Below are 15854 nucleotides of genomic sequence, written 5' to 3' on the forward strand. Positions count from 1 at the left end.
CCCAATGTGTTGTGTTTTTTGATGCATTTTTGACTCATTCCAAAGGCTTCAGCCTTCATCACATGCTGATGTTACATAGCATTTTAGCAGATACAGAGGAAACGCAATGTAATCTTAGCATGTGATCAAGGCTAAAGCCTTTGGAATGCGTCAAAAACGCATACAAAAAGCCGAATCAATGCCCTGATGGTGCATTCACACGTTCAGTTTTTCAAATTCAGTTTTCGGAGCCAAAAGTGGGAGTGGATGATAACGAATTGAGACAAATAATTGAAAGGTGCTGCTCTTCCTCCTGCTTTTACTCCACTCCTGGTTTGGGTATCAAAAACTTCATTTGAAAAACTAAACTTGTGCTCGCACCCTGAGTGTGCCACTACGATTCAGCTTAACGTCTGTGTACCTCGCCTTGGCTGCCACCGCGGACAAAGTTACACCTTTTCCTGCTTACTTGTATCAGGTGCACTAGTGAGAGAAAAGGAGGTAAGAACAATTAATTCAATCCAAAAGTCATTCCTGTTATTCACAGTAACACTTTCTGGTTAGAGAAGATACTTCTAGCTTTACAGTAAACAATTAAAAACGAATAGGATAATTCACACATGTATAAAGACCTTTTACTACCAATAGCTAGTTAATTACTGTAGTTATTAAAAAATGTGAACTTTTGGCATTTTGGAAAACACAACTATTTTGATATAGAATATTAATTTATAACACAAATCTTACAAACTAGGGAAAGTAAACTTGCAAGCTGCAGCTAAAGTTTAACAAATTCCACTGCAAGACAAAGTTTTGCCACAACAGAAAAGAAATAATCGGAATATACATATTGCATGACTGTAAGGACAAGCCATTAGATTTGGAGTCAGCAAGATAAATGTGATGAATATACAAGTCTATGTGCAATAACAAAATAAATGGAAAAGGGAGAAACAGACTAAATGTTTTTAGTATACAAACACAGTGTTAGGATTTAATAAGTTGCTAGACAAATATCAGCAGATATCCAGGTGGCATGCTACATATATTTTAGAGAACAAACAGATTCATAGCACAAAGATTACCTATCTACATCATAACACAAAAAAGTGACAGAGCCTCAGAAATGTATATTGAATATGCACATTACTGTCTATATATTATCTACATACACAGTTGGAACCAGAAGTTTACATACACTATGTATAATACACTTTTGCATGTTTTATTTGCCAGAATAATGAGAGAGATAGCATTTTTTAAAGCACAACCTTTTTTCCCCACAAATCAATAGCTCCTGGGATGTAGAACAATGTTGCATATTATAGTAATTACCTATGTCCAGCAGTTTCATTATTACCCTCCACCGCTTAGAATGGCTCTCCACTAGTTGTGCTGATTTCCCCCTTGATTCCGTCTACAAGAAAACGGGCTCACATATTGGAGGAGCTGCTTATCCCTGCTCACAAAAAAAGAGGAGAAGGAGGTCATGTGACAGTGCTCTCAGTGTGTAGCTGAGAATAGTAACAGAGCTAAGTCTCCTACACAAATTATCCCTGTTCCATATCAGTCCCTCCATCCCTATCTGGTTGTGTCATACACTCAGGGTCGTCTACAGGTTCCAGTAGGCCCCTGGACAACAGAGCCTCAGTAAGCCTCTTTGCAGTGACCTCACAGGGCGGCATTAACAATTCAGAAACTAAAACAGTCTTCTGTTCTCTTAAATATTCCCTAGTTTATCATCCCAAACAGCCCTATCATGGTTATTTTATAAAAAAAATATAGAAAAATAGAAAAAATTTTCTATATACCTTGCATTGGATCCCTCATAGATTTCTTATGCACAGTCTTATGTGGCCCCATCAGCTCTGGGCTCTGGAACTCTGGCCCAGATATGCCCAGGGCTGGTGCCAATGTGCCTGGCAGCATTTTGTGGAGCCATGAAGGGATAACAGATATGGTGGGGCTCGCAACTGTCAGATGACAGATTGCAGATCTATGACAGGGGAAAATAATTATTTGTATGTGTGTCTTTATGAGAGAGTGTCACAAGCCGCACTGTTAACACTGTAATCAGGCCACACAACAGCAGCATCTTAGAGTGAGCGCAGGGAGAGCATAGCAATGATTCTTTGCCTGGGCTACAGAACTACAAGCCAGAGAGGAAGGAAATATGCATATAGGTTTTCCAGGGGTTTATACTATCGGCTCCTTATGAGCCTTACCAATAGCTCTCATTTATTCTCTAAATGGCATCTTCACCAACTTCCTACTGCCATCTAATACTCCTCCCACTGATGCTCTGCAACTTATGGATGATAATTTTGTGCCTATGTGTTCCATGTCACACAGCATCTGGAAACTTCATGACAAGGCATTTCCTTAACAATTTAAAGAGCCCATACCATCCCCTTATATTTGTGACATTTTAGCTGCATTGTAGAGCCTTGAGATTGAAAGCTTTTAAATACTGTACGCAGGCACACTACAGACAATTTCATACAACAAAAGATTTACCATTTAAAAAAAAAGATTTACCATTTTAAAAAAAAGTACTAAAACCCAATCCAATGTGGAACGATCTTTTCCAGTCTATTTTTAAATAAAACCCTGCGCATAGCAATGCTGAAATACAGAGACAATTGCATTTTTGGTTGCAGGAACTATTTATAGAAATATCACCTTGGAAATGCTATTAAAAAAACACAACATTAGTTGTCTGGTTGAAATATTTAGAAAAATGGATCTCGAAATGGAATTGCAAAAGATATTTAAATTTTAACATAATATTTCATAGAAAAATAAACTACTGTATTCCACAAAAAAACATGTTGTCAGAACTCGCAAATTGTTCTGATGGGATCTGGTTTCAGGTTTCTTGCTGAAAACCACACCAAGAGCTGCCTGTGATTTACAGCTCCATTTCTGATCCTAAGAAAGCTGGTTGTGTCTTTGAACTCGTTTTGTATGCTCCTGCGAGTTGAGTGATGGACTGCTGAGCCAGTCAGTGCTGGAGGTAGTGTCCATTACTGCCCTGTATTCTGCCCAGCCCTTCATATGGTGCTGGTTATTGCAGTCTACCTGTGTATCTAGTGCTCTTGCCATTGCGTTTCGTGCTATTCTGTGCATTGACTTCTGCTTTGCCTACTGACCATTCTATTGCTATACGAATCTGTGCCTTTGCCGCCATCTTGGTTTTGAGAGTGGTGAGGCAGCCTCACCACTCTCCTACCTACTACTGCAGACATTGCCAGATCATGCTTGACAAAGGTCGTGATGACCGAAACGTCGTATATTACCTCTGATCTGTATAGAATTATATAACTTTTGTTCAATTTCTACGGTGAAGGCTCCACTGTGTGAATTATACATTGAAAACGCTAAAAATAAAAAAATTAAAGAAAACCAGTTTGGTGTGTGCCATGTTCTCAATGTGGATTATGGATGGACTGAGAATCCTACATTGAGCACCACCCATACATGGTGTGCGGTCACTACTGTTTCTACGTCCCACCTTCCTGTCTGTCTTGTGTCGGTTTCTGTTACCAGTGTGAACACTGACCTATATCTATTTTCCGGTTACCTGTCCGCTCCACCATCCAGCAGCTGGCAGATGAAGTAGGATTTCCTGTCATCTTGTTGAGTAACTCAGGGACCATCAGTTAGGTTCCTGATAGTGGGTTCGCCCTTATCAGGGCGGTTTATCTGTTTTAAGCAGGGCCTTAGCCCGCAAGGATGTCGCAGGGTGAGTTTTCCACAACTTACATAGTCTGACAGCTAGCGCCAAAACTGGTTGTGGTTGCGCAGGTGCTGACACATGTATTAAAAACACCCTTTACTACAGAGTAAGAAAAGATATTTTTTATAAATTGCTCTTTTGGTATTTACCTGCCCTCCTATTTTTCTAAAAGCTAATAAGAATATATTTGCCCAGGGCTGTGTTTTCAGCTGAATACAAAGTTTTTTAATACAGACAGCCCCCGGGTTACATACAAGATAGGTTCCTTGGGTTTGTACTTAAGTTGAATTTGTATGTAAGTCAGAACTAAATATTTTATCATTGTAGCTCCAGAAAAATTTTCTGTACTGTGCCAGGTCAGTTCAGTTCAGCTGGTATACATATAATAGGGTGTAATTATGGTAGTTTCTGTTCTAAATTGAAATACATTTTTAAGAAAACTTTTTCATGGGCACTTGCTCCACTTTTTTTAGACCTAGTAATCATATCAGCCACATCAGTTTAGCTTTTTATTAAAGAGAATGCTTGCTTATTTCTTGTTTTCAAATGTTTAATTATAAAATATTTGTCAGCTTTATATTGAAATTTCTTTTGAAATGTTTCATCTTTCCAAACTTGGCTAGCAGTGGTAGCTAATGGGAAAATGTAATGAAGCTGAGCAACTTGGAACAAAACTGCTTCAAATTTGGCATGCCCTCTCTTGTTGCAGGTGATCTTTTAAAGATTGTACTATGACAGCTATGGGAGGTTTCCAATTGTCAGAGTGACAGATTGGTAGTCCAAGATCAGGTCAATGACGGACAATGATCTCATCCAATATTGCAGAGTCACATGACCACATTGCATAAGATAATTGATAAACGGACAGCTGTGAGGTGTTTAGCAGAGGGTGTCTGCAGTGCAATGCAACAAACACATGCCCTTTATAGACTTGAGCCCTCTCTATATCCTTTACATTACTGTGCCATACTATTACAGCATGCAAAGTAAAGGGTTTTATGGACATTGTGGATCTATAAAACAATAGTGAGATAATAATAATAATAATATTTATATAGCGCCATTATATTCCATAGCACTTACAAATCAAACTTGTAACAAGTCTGTAATAATAATTTAGCAGGCTGCTTTGATTGTAATCGACAGTACCCCTTGTGTCTGTCCCCAATTAGGATGCTAACTTCAGAATTCTTCTTTCCACTTCTTTTGTTAAATGGTCCCTCCAGTTAGTATGGCTGTTTCCTTACCTCTTTCTGTCTAAACTAAACAACCCTTTATAATCGTTTATACTGGAACTTTCTTTTAGCTGTGACACAGGCTCCTGCTGCTACTGGTGTCTGCAGGGGTCATTTTGTCCCTACCCATTCATAGGTGACACATCCACAGGTTCATATCCAGCATTTTGGCAGGATGCTGACGAACTCTTCCCTCGCTTCAATGTCTCTACTACCAATCAATGGTTCCCAGCTGCCCTGCCACACAATGAGCATATTTGGGATCCTTCCTTCTCCCCACTATCTCGCCTATCCAGAGCAACCCTTCTTGGCTATGTTGAAAGCTGAGACATAGGGGTTCACTGCCTTTCTGTGTTATCTTATCTTCCCAGTCATCCAGATGCACAACCTTAATGTGCACATCTCCTTTGTCTATTCCATAAAGTAAATACAGTATCATAAGCCAATTGTTCTATGAATATTAGATGTAATGCTTAAACTTATTTATAGAATACCATATATCTACCAGCTGACTATTGTTAAATTAAAAATGTAAAATTTGTAATGTTTTTATTTTTGCAGACTGTGCTTATTTTGGAAAAGGAAACGCAACAAACAATATGAATCAGCTCATTAAGTATAAGGACAAAGTCCCCCCCCTAATCTATAGGTAAAATGTAAACATGTAGAACCTAGCATTGTTATACTGCTATTTCTGTTTGATGCTTGCATAGATTTCTGATGCCTTTTGCAATGCCACTAGTTTAACTTTTCTTTGTAAAACTTTTTGAAAACTAATAAAATATATCATGCATTAAAAAGACATTGTAAGTTTTAAATAAACTATACCACTTGATTAGAATGATGCTTGAAGTAGCAATAAATCCATATGTTTTCAGTTGTGAAGAAATATGCCAAACCACAGATGCTATTGTGTCTCAAATAAGCAATTAGTGGAACATTTTACAAGTTCTGTTGAATTCTGTTTAGCTTTTATGTCGAAATAGATATTCCAGTTAATAAGTTAGCAATCACATTGTAAATGACAGCCAGAAAGAAAACCCAGATTATTTAATAGTCTTTTAAAACATTTCCAATACTTGTTCTAAACTTAATTTATTTGTTCTTTATTTTATTATTCTGCAATTATCTTGAAGTTTATAAAGTTTGTACAATGTAGATTTAATGGGGACACTGGACTCCGGGACAACAATTAATCTCTGTGTATCCTAGGGGAAATGTGACAACTACAAAGACAGTTCCTCCTTGTACCACAGTGTGGACATGTTACAAGACTGACAACAAATAACACAAAGGAAAAGTATACAATTCAGGTAACAACTAAATAGCATATAAAATACAGAATCATATACACAAAAGAATAGTCAAAAATGTAAGCCAAATATCAAAAAACATAAGTACACATGAATACAAAAGAAAGCCAGCAAGGCAAATTGAAAACTAGCAATGGAGGATAGTACTCACAGGGTTTTTATCATAGGCTCCAGGTGAGAGGGTCAGAGCTCTCAAAGTGAAAGAATCTTAAAAATTGCTGGTTCAGAGCAAAGATTACATAAAGCCGTCAGATGTAAGACAGATGTAAGAGCAAAGTCATAGAAAAACAGAAGGGCAAAAAAAAGACCCTTTACAACAATTTGACTTTAGCAGGTATATCTAGCACTACCATTGTTTTATGTGATGTACTCAGGAAAAGTGTAAAAGATTGTTTGAAGATGCCAATAGGTAAATTTTCTAACATCTAGCAAACAAAAGCAAAACTGTTTGCAGACTTGGAAAAACTATCTATCTCAGATTTAATGCCTTTTTGAACTCTTCTTAAGTTTGTCCAATAACCTGTTTTAATTTATATTCATGAATACTATCATAAGGGCCCGGAGAGCAATTACTCATGGACTGATAGAGACCACAGGACCCTCAATCTGTGGCCATTTTATGGTCAGGAATGTCTGGCTGATGAAGTAAAAGAACAGGAGTCTTCACTTACCTTATATACTCGAGTATAAGCCTAGTTTTTCAGCACAAAAAATGTGCTGAAAAACCCAAACTCGGCTTATACTCGAGTCATAAAAATAAATCAAAACTCACCTTTCCGGCGGCCCCCGTAGATCTTCTGTGCGATCCATCCGCTGCAATGGTATTGTTGTGCTGCACAATGGGGGGGGGGGTTATACACTGGGGCAGGGGCTGGCAGGCTATATACACTGGGGCAGGGGCTGGCAGGCTATATACTGGGGAGGCTGTGACCAATGCATTTCCCACCCCCGGCTTATACTTGAGTCAATAGATTTTCCCATTTTTTTGTGGTAAAATTAGGTGCCTCGGCTTATACTCGGGTCGGCTTATACTCGAGTATATACGGTATATCAAGAAAGCAGTGCAGAACTTTTAATAAATCTATATTGATAAATTACCTAATATCCTGCCCCCAACACTTACACTCATATTACAAAAAAAGAGGTAAAGTGGCCAACCCCTTTAACTTGTATAATTATAATGGTTTTCATAATAGAAGTGTAATAAAGAGGTTGGCACTAATTAGAAACTTAACAAAGGTAAGTACAAGACCAATAAAGGGTCACCCATATTGTACAGTGAGTGGCAGTGGCACTCACCGGTCAGATTAAAAAACTTTTTAAAGTTCCATGTGGCAGTGCAGGGATGCGGGGAGGACAGCGAACACCGCAGGCAACAGGCCGTTTCGCTCAACAATGTGCTTTCTCAAGCCTAAGACGCTGCTACTTCCGGGTAGCACATAATAAAGGCTCCCGGGTGCAGGAGCGTCATGATCCAAACCTGTAGCGGAGTCCTCCACTAAAAATGACAAAAATGTGATACAAAGATAACAAAACACTAAATACAGGTAAGTTAAAACCAATCGTCACCACATTCTTGAGCATTACCATTAGCATCATTACTTCTGAACAAGTCTGGCATACGGGTGATGCCGAGTTTTGATTAACCCTTGGTCTACGTGACAACAACACTTCTTCAACGACTATATCATATACTTAAAGGAACACAGAGAGATCATTACGATCATTCAACCCCAAATTTCCTAGCTTAGTTTTGAAAAAGGAGCCGGGCACGGTCTCCACCATTAGGGGCCATATCAACCTTTTCTAGCCCTCCAAACCACATCATGTAGGGATTTCCACTATGATGTTACCTAATATGAGCTATCAATCAGGGACAACCGTTGCCCGTGCTCACTGAATGAAAGTGTTCCCTCACCCTCGTAAATAGAAACCAAACTGTCTTACCAATGTAGTATTTGTACCTCAAAAGCATCCATATCACTGTTTAGTCTCTTCAATTGTAGAAATTGGCTGTAAGGTATATTCAGGGGCGTAACTTAATTAGGTGCAGGGGGTGTGGTCGCAACCGGTCCCATAAATTATAATTGGGGGCCTGGCACACATTTTGCACTAGGGCCTGGCAGCTTCATGTTACGCCACTGGGTATACTATCTCTTGTATGGATAGGGTGGAAACTGTTGTAGTGTAGAAGGGAATTTGTGGCCAGACTCTTTCTAAAAGCAGTGGTGTTAAGGCAGTTATTCTTAATATAGACCCGAACATTCCAATGTCCCCCCCCCCCCCGAGAGCTAAGGCGAATCGCATATTCATTGAATTCGTCAGGTTTAAATGATCCACAAACTCCAAAAACTCCTGTTGGGAGCCATCCCATACCATAAATATGTTGTCCACATATCTAAGAAATAATTTTATGTGTCTGGCAAACAAGTTGCCCAGAGTGAAGACGTAGCGGCTTTCAAACATCGCCAGGAAAATATCACTGGGGTCAAACATCGCTACGCCCACTCTCTGGACAAACCATGCTCCGTCAAACATAAAGACATCGTGGGAAAGAAAAAATGTGAGTCCATCACATACAAAATTGATAAATTACTCCTCCCTTTCTCTTCAAAATCCTGAATGGCAGACAGGAATGAGCCAGTGTCCTTCAGGTATGACGGGATATCGGGAAGTAGTGGGCGTAATAGCCAGTCTAGATACTGGGTGAGAGGTTCTGTGAGGGACCCGACACACGAAAAGATCGGGCGACCAGGGGCGTGGGGGAGAGTGTTTTGTGTACCTTGGGGAGGAAGTACCAACAGGGAAATTGGGGGTGGAGTGGATAGAGTATAGTGGCCGTTCTTTTGGAGACCTGACTCCACGCTTGTCCTCATAAATGACTGGAGTCAAGGCTGGAATTTACGTGTCCGGTTCTTTTTTAGGGGGAGGTATGTGGATTGGTCACTCAGTTGATGTCTGGCTTCGGTGATATAATAATCACGGGTCATCAACACAACATTACCCCGGCTTAATTACTATTTCTTTATTAGACCGGAGTTGGTCCAAGGCTCTTTTCTCACCAATGGTGATGTTCTCCAAGGCTCTAGGGTAAATTAGGGCCTTGACATCATCTAACACCCGGTGGTAGAAAACATCGATAGGGGAGCCGGACGGCAAAGGGGGACAAAAAGTGGAGCTGAGACCTCCTTTAAAATTCTCAACCTCCTGACATGATTCATCCATTGTGTCGCCTATACCATCTGGATTATGTGTGAGGTTGGCCAGGAGTTCCATTTCTTGGGTTGTCAACGAGCCAGGCGACACTGGTGGTGAAAAACCCAGAGGGCAAATTACTGCCAGGATTTTGCCATCTTTTCTCTAAGGGGCTACACTATGGTGGTTGTGAAAGAATTTATGTAAGAGCAGCTTACGCATGGCTTTATACAAATCTATTTCAAATACCACTGGATCAAACTGATTGACCAGGGCATAACTCAGGCCTTTAGACAGCAACGAGTGACAGTCTTTGTCTAAAGTCATGGGAGTAAGATTAATATTGTTTGTAAGACAATCTCCAGACTTTTTCTCATCGCAGTTAAAGGAATTAGTGCAAGGCAGATCCTCTCCTACCACCAGGACACCTGTTTTCTCTTCTGTCTTTTTTGATCTTTTTTATTATTGGCAACCGGTATTCGTCAATATTGTCTTTGTGCTGTGCTCCAAGAGAAGATTGTGTTGAATTCAAAATTGTTCTTGTCTCTCAAGAATTTATCTCGGTTTTTCTCTTTTGTCTCAGACTGTGACAATCAATCTTTTCTCCAGCTTAGTCTTGAACGATATCCGTTGTGTTTCAGACAGTCTTGTTTTCAGTTCTAACTTAGCTTTGCGTAGTTCTGATGTAATCGTGATGTATTCCTGTTCAGTCCGTTGCATCACCAGACGCATCATGCTTTGGGAATGTTGGAGGTGCAGGGACTGCCACTCTTCCATAAATTTCCGGTCATCTTGGTATTGTGCGGGGTCTTTGTATAATCTTAACCCTCTCGAGACCCATCCTCATAAGACCTAAGAGAGTGGTTTGTCCAGAATAAACGCAACTCTTTTTCGCACAAAGTCATCACTCAATTCTCCAGCGCTTTTGTGCTCAGTAATTGTAATGCATCCTTGTGGTTACAAAGTTAAAAAACGTGGCAGCATACTCCCTCCCTGCATTAATAGCCACTTCAAGATTGCCGATTGCGCTATTGGTCTCGATCTCCATCATCGTTTATGGTGTCCAGAGAATATAGAAGCATAGAGAAACACATGTAAACAAAACGAAGCCCGTTACATTATAAAATAAGATGCGCTAGGAAATATGGGGTTGAATGATCTTAATGATCTCTCTGTGTTCCTTTAAGTATATGATATAGCTGTTGAAGAAGTGTTTGGTGTCACGCAAACCAAGGGTTAATCAAAACCCGGCATCACCCGTTTGCCAGACTTGTTCAGAAGTAATGATGCTAATGGTAATGCTCAAGAATGTGGCGATAATTGTTTTTAACTTACCTGTATTTGGTGCTTAATGTTTTGTTATCTTTGTATCACATTTTTGCACTGTTGCACCCGGGAGCTTTTATTATGTGCTATCTAAAAGTAGCAGCATCATAGGCTTGAGAAAGCGCATTGTTGAGCGAAACGGCCCGTTACCTGCGGTATTCGGCATCCTCGGTGAGCACCACCGAGGATCTATGTATATTGTTGTCTACTGACTGCCGTGTTTCCCATTGCCACCTGCTGGGTCTATTGAGATTGATGCCAAACGCTGTGCCTCAAGGATTTTCCTATATTGACTGAGTTTATATATATATATATGTATGTACATATATATATATATATATATATATATATATATAATATACATATCTACAAACAGTTGGCTACTGAGTAATAGTTTTGCAATCTAAACCTTGTTGTTCTTGTTATCTTTCTTCATACTTCTCCTTATAGAATTGAAAAGATATAGGGCATATTATAATATTTCTTGATTAAATAAATGTATAACATAATGCAAATGATTTATTATTAATTTAACTGAACTAATTTAACTAATTTAAGTGAACATTATCTTGGTGTGCAAACTAGAATTAGTGTGATGCTTCGGCTACAGACTTGTCACATATTTATGTATCCATTATTGTTTATGCTAATTTAGCATTCATGTTTCTGAATCTATTATGATAAGAATACCCTTACCAGAGCCCTGCAATCATGCTCATCATATTACTCAGCATCAACTGTATACTTTAAGAAGTCTGCATAACAGTCAGTGTCTGTCTGTTTTGGAAACATGAGTATACGGTATTCCCCAGTGAGGACTCTATAATTCATGTAACATCTTGTGCTGTGCAGCTACCATTCATCAATAAGCCATGAGTAACTACCAATTAGGTTTTCAATGTTTTAGCCAGCCATGCTCACTGTTTGAATTCACTTGCCTCGGGAATCTATCAAAGACATATATTTCTGTTTGAAAATTGAGCCAGAAATGAGTTTGCACTGCATTTTAAATAATGTTCATCTTTCTAGGGACCATCAGCATCTGGTCCCACCAGAGAAGATTAAGATATCACATCCACATTGACAAGAAAAAAAGCTATAGTGAAAGTCAGCAGAGAATCAAATTAATGTAGATGAACAGATCTGTTGTCTTGAACAGACTTAATAGTGGCAGGGGCTGCTGTAAGAGAAAAAAGCCTATACCTAATAAAATGCGGCAGCCTGCAGCTGAGGACCAGTAATAGGCTAGAGTAGGTGTGCACTGTTAACATGACATCACCAATACGCCTCTGTATACCAACAGAGACTGGCAGTCCATGCCCCTAATAGAAAAATAATAACGGATATGCTCTTCAGATCCGAACCGAGTCCTTCATCTGAACTGATGAAGGACTTTTTTCGGGTCCAAAACGCGTATTCTGACAAAGTATGAAAGGTCTTTTCTAAAATGTGGGAGTTAACTTGCACAGAAACCAATAGGGCATTTTTTTTCTCTTGGAACTTTTTGAAGTCGGTTTGGCTGAACATTGTGTTGTCTTCAAAAAGTCCCATGATAATAAAATGGTTTTAATGTTTACTAAATGCCTTTATAAGCCTATCCCATTGTTCTAAGAATTATCTGCCTGATTAGAACATTTAAAAGTCTTTAATATCTTTATTCAAAATATAATTAAAGTGTGCTAGAAATAGCCATAAGTATTCATTCAGGCTTTTCAATGTACACCTTCAGCTGGCAATCCAAACACATATGTGACCACCGAAGTCCAATAACATGAAACAAGTAGGTGCAATCATAGGAGCACAGGTTAGTTTCCCGCTGTAGTTGTATATAGTAGGTCTGTCTCAATGATGTCCCTGCTTGACGCGTTTCTGCATCGACCCCACCGATCGATGTGTCATCAGAGGCGTACCAGGATACACTTAGACATACAACACTTATTTAGCGATTGCCCTAGCGGCCCGATATTGCATTGGCTTTGCAGCTAGAGCTTGCTACACACACATCCGGCACTGTTGCGGACGAAACAGAAACTTGTCAGACAGGGACATAATTGAGACAGACCTACTATATACAACTACTGATAATAGGTGTTACAGCGGGAAGCTAACCTGTGCTCCTGTGATTGCGCCTACTTGTTTCTTGGTGCATGTTATCGGACTTCGGTTGGCACATATGTGTTTGGATTACCACCTGAAGGTGTACCTTGAAAAGCCTGAATAAATACGTATGGCTATTTCTAGCACACTTTTAATGATATTTTGAATAAAGATATTAAAGACTTTTAAACGTTCTAATCAGGCAGATAATTCTTGTGACAACCTGAGGACGTATTGATAATACTTTTAGCTTCTCACATAGTTCTGCAGGAACTTTGCCCCACAATACAGTAGTTTACTTTGCAGAAGTTTCCGAGCATTGGTTTATGCAAAGCTAATTAGTGGCATGCTGGCCCTTTAAATTTCAGTCGGGCCACAGGCGCTTGAGCATGGACGGGTGAGTAAGCTTGCAGCCGCTGCAACAAGGTACAGTGACATGGAGGAACACAGGGCTCCCGCCACCTGAGACATGGGTCGCAGGAGCTCCCATGACGATACTTTAATATTCAGAGGAGGTCATGGTCAACCTCTGGAGTAATATATCATTAGATATAATATAATTATAGGACTAATAAATAGGAGTAATAGCCCTCCCAACCCTCAAGAGATTAGACTTATGGGCTCTTCATCCCTTATATGCCCCTCCCAACCCTCAAGAGATTAGATTTATGGGCTCTTCATCCTTTATATGCCCCCCCTCCCTCTCCCCTCCTTCACCCCCCCCCCCCCAATTTCCCCTCTCTTTATAATCTTGTGATTGTTTTTTTATGATTATCCTATTAGATTGTTATATGCTATAATATTTACTTTGCCCGGGATGGCATATTGGGGTTTCATCCTCGTTGTATTATAAATAGGAGTTGTATATATAAATAGGAGTAATAAATCATTAGACCAACTCCTTGTAACAGTTCTGTGTCTGTCTATGGAGCTCCACTGCCCTCAGATTCATTAAAGTGGCTTTTACTGGGTCAGGGGAGCAACCAGCACTCATAGCCTTAGATGCCGAAAAGGCATTTGATAATGTGCACTGGGATTGGCTTGGGATGGTGCTGGATAGAATGGGAATTTCGCTCCTACTTGAAGGGAATATATGATCACCCTACAACACAAATAAGGATCCCTGGTTTTCTATCTGATCCCTTCCAAATATGCCGCGGAACACGCCAGGGATGCCCCTTGTACCCTCTTGTTTTTGATATTACGAAGATTCAAATATATACAATGTTATTAGAGAAAAAGAAATTAAAATAGCACTCTTTGTGGACACCGTGATCTTGTTTATGGCTAATCCGTTGTCTGACCTTACCAGGGTTTTCAGTACAATATCAAGATTTGGAACGTTCTCTGGTTATAGAGTCCATGTCCACAAGAGTGAAATCTTACAATTAGGGAGACCCCACTCTAAAAGGGAATGGGACCAATTAGGATTAACTGTAAAACCCACACAATACTAGATAAACTAATTGGGTATAAAAATCGGTTGATCTCCAGCCTCACTGTACATGTTAAACCACCCGCCTAATTAATAAGATAGTGGGGGAGCCGGATAAATTGCGCTCTTCGCCACTCTCGCTAGGAGGGCGTTATCATCTCATCCGCATTATGAGTTTTTCAAAAATGTTATACCCAAAGCAGACATTGCTGCTTCTAGTGAAGCACACTGATATCCAAACCATCAATAGGGCGTTTGTAGAGAGCAAAGAAACCTTGCACTTCCCTGAAAACCCTAATGTTAGAGAAGGGGAAGGGGGGCCTGAACTTTCCGAATGTGAGTGCCAAAAACCTGGTATTTCTTTTTCGGCATGTCCTAGATTGATCACACTGTGGCTCATCTTACAAATTGGCATACAAATGGGGCATACTTCGCTGCCCCATGGGATTTAGTTACACTACTGCATACTAAATGGGCAAAAATGCCCAAACTGACAAGGTCATCTATACTCAAGAGAGATACAGTAGTTACCTGGAAGGAGATACGTAAATGCTTTGGCCTAACACACACCCTATCAAAAAGAATATCAGTGGGAATGCACCTGGAGTTTCCTTGGCAGGGAGATAATGTAAAAATTGTACGGCCCGAGATTTAATGGACATAGAGCATCTGAGATAGTCCACCAATGCTTAATTGACAGCAAGGCTCAACCTGAACTATAGGTAACAATTTGACTTACATCAAATCCTTTCTTTCTGTAAGCACAGAGTAAGTGATGTGAGAAGGAAATTGGTGGACCAAGCATTTGAAGATGTTGTTACACTAGCCAGGGTTGCTATTCTATTACGACCTTATATGGCTTCCTTCACAAGTACCTTTGGAGGAAAGCACATGCCTCCATGTTCAAGGGATGGGAGAGGAGATTGAAAATTCCAGATACTAAGGAGTGGGAGATAGTCAGAAAGGTGATCATCAGAGAAAGGTGGCGGTAAAGCCTACTTCAAACTTATGAACCAGCACTTATGCACCAGCCTATACAGAGCAACTTACGGCATGCCCTAAATGTAAACAGCCATACACTGACCTCTGGCACGGAATCTGGGACTGTATACTCCAAAACTGGCTAGGTCCAAAACCACCTACAAAGGACAGTTGATAGACCAAGTGGCTGATGAACGTAGACAAACTGGACACAATGGGAGTCATTTACAAAGGGCCCGAATTGCGTATTTCCGTCGGGTTACCCGAATATTACCGTTTTGCGTCGATTTTCCCTGAATTGCCCCGGGTCTTTGGCGCACGCGATCAGATTGCATGCGCAGGACGGAAATCGGGGGGAGTGGCCGTCAGAAAACCCGACGGATTCAGAAAAAAAGATTGGGTGAAGATTGGGAGGTTTGAAAATGTGAGAAAGGTGGCCTGGGGTGGCGGGAGGGAATGGAGGTGCGGGGAGGGTGATGGTATGCACGCACTTGGGGGGGTGAGTTCATCAATCATTATTCTTGTTTACTATTTTGGAATGATTCTTATGCGAC

At 40.1% G+C, this 15854-nt stretch overlaps 1 long non-coding RNA gene across 4 annotated transcripts in view; it reads left to right on the forward strand.

Annotated features, from left to right (window-relative positions):
* LOC140120546 (uncharacterized) overlaps positions 1-15854 on the forward strand; it is a 94500-nt gene that overhangs the window by 65048 nt on the left and 13598 nt on the right. For all 4 annotated transcript variants that reach the window (XR_011853860.1, XR_011853862.1, XR_011853861.1 and 1 more), the window contains 2 exons: positions 5515-5602; positions 6166-6266. This is a non-coding gene — a long non-coding RNA (uncharacterized lncRNA). The remainder of the gene's footprint in view (positions 1-5514; positions 5603-6165; positions 6267-15854) is intronic.

The sequence above is a fragment of the Engystomops pustulosus genome, chromosome 3 (genome assembly GCF_040894005.1).
Source record: "Engystomops pustulosus chromosome 3, aEngPut4.maternal, whole genome shotgun sequence".
Classification (NCBI taxonomy): Eukaryota; Metazoa; Chordata; class Amphibia; order Anura; family Leptodactylidae; genus Engystomops; species Engystomops pustulosus.